We start from the raw sequence: 5,161 nt of genomic DNA on the forward strand, positions 1-5,161 counted from the left end.
TTGCAGGAGCAACGCCGACGGGACATGGCATCCCGTCGGCGGGATGCACACATGGGTGGTAGGCGCTCTTTTAGCCCCGAGTACTAGCGGTAGTCGGGACACAATCAGGGCATGCTAATTGCCAACAGCCTTACGGGCTATTTAGCTCTCGCACTCACGCCAACTAGTTGTGCTAGCAACTAGTCATTTTGAACAAAGGTCTGCACCTCACCACCCGTGTTCCTGCTCCTGCTCCTTGTCTTGACTTCTCGGCTCCTGACCTCGGCTCGTACGACTCCAACTCCTGACTGGTACCTCGGACCTCTGACTTCTGACTTCTTTGGATTCTGGCTTTAACGAGTACTCTAATGGTTGGTGATTTGGACTTGGTCTCTTGGTATTGCTGCTTACCCGGTTTTGACTTTGGACTGCCTTTGGACTAGCGTGCTCTTGCCTGGCCTAGTACCGCGTTTGTGGCACTTCTATAGTCAAGCAAGCTAACAGTTAGGCAGAAAAACTCCCTTAAAGGAAACCAGTTTCTTGAATTAGAAGGGATCCTGGAGTCACCTACCCCGACCCCCTTGCTCAGTGCGGGAATTAGTCAACTACAGTGCCCCCATTCTGCTTAAAGGAGCACACACCTTTTAAAAAATGTTTTCAAATGATTAGAAAAAGCATTTACAGGAGAAATTCTTGTGGGGCTGTGCCTTTAAGAAAGGTGGTGGAGCCCCCCAAAGCCCCACCGTAGCTACGGGCCTGTTGTCCTCTAAAGGGGTCCTGGACTGGAGCTGAGCTCTTCTACTGCAGACTGACATGTCTGCTCTCCAAAGAAAGCAATCTGGATCGCATTAATACCACATCCTGCAGCAATGAGTCAATGGGGTGGTTTGACTCGGACCGGAGAAATCCAGGTTAAGATCTCTGCTCACTGTGAAACTCCTTGAGTGTCCTTGGGACAGTCATGCACTTGCAGCCTAGTCCATTCCATAGGCTTATTGTGATGATTAAATGGATGCAGGGAGGAGAATGTGAAGCTATAAATAAATAAACTAGAGAGGCTCCCCAGAACCCCTCAGAAGACGAATGGGATTAAAAATCCAAGAAATAAAATTTAAGTGTGTGTTGACCTTAGGACACAAACATGATTAGACACAGCTGTCATGCTTTTCCCACAGCCGTGGCTTCTTGGCTTCACGACTAAGGCTTACGCTGAACTGGGAATAGATCGGTACCTCTGTTGATGTTCTAGGGTGAAGTCACATTTCAGCTTCTTCGACGCTGTCACAGCGAAGGCACCACTTTAAACTCCCAGCGTCTGACGCCCCAGGGCAACCTTTGGAAATGGGAATCAAAATCCAATCTCCCCAAATATGTCTGGAGTTGAAATGTCAGCTTCTTTGTGGAGTCTTGTAGCCTCTGGGTCATCTGGTGTCCCGCTTGATCCTGTAATCAATTAGATTCTATTTCTATTTTTGTATATAAGATACAAACACACACACTTCTGTATTGTATTTAGAGGATCGGTCATGTTTATGGCCCCTCCTATTTTATTTTCCTGGGTGTGGGGTCTTTCCAGTTTTTCTCCCGTCTTTCCTGGGTACGGGGCCTTTCCCTTTCTCCACTTTTTTTGTTTGATATCTGCCTGGCAGAGGAAGAGAGAAATACAGAAGTACAAAAGAAGTATGGGGAGGTGAGGAAGGGCAGAGAGAAGACAATTGGAATCTTAACCCAGCCTTCAAAATCCCCCACTCCAGGATTCCTTCAGGGCCTTGAGCAACTAATTTCCGCGTCCTCCTTTTCAGTAGCTTTTAGATGTTCTTGACCTGAGAGGGCAGCCAATTTCCAGGTAGAAACCAAAAATGAGAGATCACGGGAGGAAGAGGCAATCCAAAAACAACATCCGTGACGACGTCACATTGTGAAGACCTTGGGTTCTGTTATTAGAGAGTCAACGTGGAATGTTTCCTTCAAGGGTTGGTAAGTAGAAATCGATAAGAACTGTGATTGCTACATGCGCAGATAAAGCAATTGTGAAACGAGTTGTTTACATTGCGCAGCATTCGTTGCGTTTGAGCGATAACAGAAGGGCATTTTCGACAGAATTACTACAGTAAATGATTTTGCGAACGTATCTTTATTGGCTCTTCGTTATTTTTGTCACGGATGTTGTTTTCGGATTTCCAGTTTCCAGGCTGAGCCTGGAGATTCCCTCAAATTACAACTAATTTCCAGATGACAGAGATCAGCTCCACTGGAGAAAATGGCTGCTTTGGAGGGTGGACTCTGTGGCATTGTGTCCCACTGAGGTCCCTCCACAAGCCCTTCCCTCCCCAGGCTCCACCCCAGTGTTCCCTCTAAGCTGAGTTAGTGTGAGCTAGCGCACAGTTTTTTAGCCGCCAGCTCACACATTTTTGTCTTAGCTCAGGAAGGATGGCTCCAGAGCAAGCTAATTTATGCAGCAGCCAGATCGCTCGCTCACCACTTTAATGCCAGTAGAATTTTTGCTCACAAGAGTCCACAGCTTAGAGGAAACATTGCTCCACTCCCCCCCCCAAAAAAAAATCTCCAGGAAGTCCATAACTCAAAGTTGGTAACCCTACAGGAGCAGTTTACACATATCATCAGGCTGTTTTTTAAGGGCTTTCCCCGTTCTTTTGATTTGCAGTGTCAGATTTTCCTGCATACCTGGGGAGCTGTGGGAATATACAGAGACCTCAACCGCACTTGCAGGTTGGGCCAGCATGTAAGGGTCAATCGGTTCACTAACAGAGTGATCCAGCTTCCTCTTTAGATAGCACATCTTGAAATATGACACATGCTTAATTCCTCTCTTGCTTTGGGGACTCATTTCAAGACTCTGGGAGACATGAAATAACAGGAAGAAGAAGAAGAAGAAGAAAAAGAAGAAGAAGAAGAAGAGGAGGAGGAGGAGGAGGAGGAGGAGGAGGAGATGGGATTTATACCCTGCCCTTCACTTGGAGTCTCAGAGCAGCTTACAAACTCCTTTCCCTTCCCCTCCCCACAACAGACACCCTGTGAGGTGGGTGGGGCTGAGAGAACTCTGACACAAACTGCTCTTTTTCAAGGACAGCTGTGCTAGAGCTTGTGACTGACCCAAGGTCACATCAGCAGGTGCAAGTGGAGGAGTGGGGAATCAAACCCGGTTCTCCCAGATTAGAGTCCGCACACTTAACCACTACACCAAACGCTAAGAAAAAGCAATGCTCCCTCTGTGGAGTCTTGTGAGCAAAAATTCCGCTTTGTGAGCTACTGGCATTAGAGTTGTGAGCGAGCGATTTGGCTGCTGCATCAATTAGTTTGCTCTGGAGCCATCCCCTCCTGAGCCAAGACAAAAATGTGTGAGCCAAAGGCTAAAAAACTATGAGCTAGCTCACACTCACTTAGCTTAAAGGAAACACTGGGCGCTACAACACATACATACAAATATCCTTTCACAAACTTGGAAAGAATTGGTTAAGCATCCAGAAAATAAGAGAGTGTAAGATCTGACGTCCCACAAGCAAAAGTGAAGTTCACAGAAGGAATTTTTGCCACCCTCTTCTCCTTTCTGACCCCCCTGGCCCTTCGTGCCCCCCGAAAAGCCACTCCTGAGCATTGGGGAGGAACCATGCAGCTGTAGATTGGTGGGGGTTGTCTATCATTCCCTAACCAGAAGAAGACACTCTCAGGGGTGCAGGGTGTTGGAATAAAAAAAGAGAGGAAATGGCAGAGATCTTTTTTTCTCCTTGGCTTGCAGAAGTTTGAATCCAGCCCGGGAGACGGCATTCAGGCCAGTGCAAAACCCAACCCCACACAAGCACGCATTTCTCCCTTGGCTTTGACGATTCTGGCTGCTACCAAGATATTGAAGAGCAAGGTTCCCAGAATACAAAACATTTCCTTGCCAGCTGACCCCCTCCCTCCATATTTCTGACTACTGTACTGCAAAGGTCAGTTCACATCCGCTGTCAGTCTCCTAAGGAGACTTTTCGGGAAGCCGGGAGTCCAATGCTCCCTTCTAAGCGACGGAGTCCCGTGAGCAAAAATTCTAATTTGTGAGCTAGTGGCATTAAAGTCGCGAGCCAGCGATTTGGCGAATGCATAAACTAGTTTGCTCTGGAAGCCCATCCCTTCCTGAGCTAAGGCAAAAATCGGTGAGCCAGAGGCTAAAAAACTGTGAGCTGGCTCACACTAACTCAGCTTAGAGGGAACACTGGCCGGGACTGCTCCGAGAGTTATAACAATATACAAACTACTGTATAATATTCTTTAGAATCGAGATGGGAACATCTCCTGCAATGTACACCAGGATTATATGTGTATATATATATATATATATTAAAAAATTGGCAACAGTTTCCCACCCGATAGTACTCACAGTTTCAGGAGCACCGAAAGAGAGAGATGGTCAGGCGCCTGACAGATAAAAGCTCTTCCCTGCACCTCCTTCCCAAGAACCACATTGTCCTACCCAGCAGGAGTGGGCAGGGATCTCGTATTTCCTGACAAACTGGTACCGTATGGAAATTTCGCGTTGGTACAATAATTGCACAATAATTAGATTCACTCACCCTTCTGGCACAGAACTCCACATGCAGACATATATTACACGTTCTCTTCGCTGCTAAGAGGCGGAGGGAGGAGCCCGAGTCAGATGCGCACGGATCTTCCCTGTGATCAGCGTGCAAGCGGTTTATTTTATTCATTTTCTTATTTAAACATTTATACCCCGCCCTCCCCACAAGCGGGTTGTCCACAGCGCAGCCTCTTTGTCAAAATCAATGCTCCACCAGTGCGTTTAACGGAACTGGCAAACCCAACAGTTATCCCGTTTTTACGAAAGACAAAAGAATCGTATAATTATGGAGTCAGAAGAGACCTACGGGGTCATCTAGTCCAACCCGCTGCACAATGCAGGGAATTCACAAATACCTCCCCCACACACACACACCCAGTGACTGCTGTTCCACACCCAGAAGATGACAAAAAACCTCCAGGATCCCTGGCCAAACTGGCCTGGAGAAAAATGGCTTCCTGACCCCAGAGTGGTGATCGGCATTTTCCTGGGTATGTCAGAAAGGGCCGCAAGAACGAAGAAGAAGAAGAAGAAGAAGAAGAAGAAGAAGAAGAAGAAGAAGAAGAAGAAGAAGAAGAAGAAGAAGAAGAAGAAGAAGAAGAAGAA

The 5,161-nt window shown here is 47.1% G+C and overlaps 1 long non-coding RNA gene across 1 annotated transcript in view; it reads right to left on the reverse strand.

The window, feature by feature from the left end:
• LOC107119271 overlaps nucleotides 1-1,410 on the reverse strand; it is a 16,708-nt gene extending 15,298 nt beyond the window's left edge. Inside the window, exon 1 of the long non-coding RNA XR_001482790.1 lies at nucleotides 1,212-1,410. This is a non-coding gene — a long non-coding RNA (uncharacterized LOC107119271). The remainder of the gene's footprint in view (nucleotides 1-1,211) is intronic.
• Between the last annotated feature and the right edge of the window lie 3,751 nt (nucleotides 1,411-5,161).

Source organism: Gekko japonicus, unplaced genomic scaffold (assembly GCF_001447785.1).
Source record: "Gekko japonicus isolate JY-2015 unplaced genomic scaffold, Gekko_japonicus_V1.1 scaffold3686, whole genome shotgun sequence".
Taxonomy (NCBI): Eukaryota; Metazoa; Chordata; class Lepidosauria; order Squamata; family Gekkonidae; genus Gekko; species Gekko japonicus.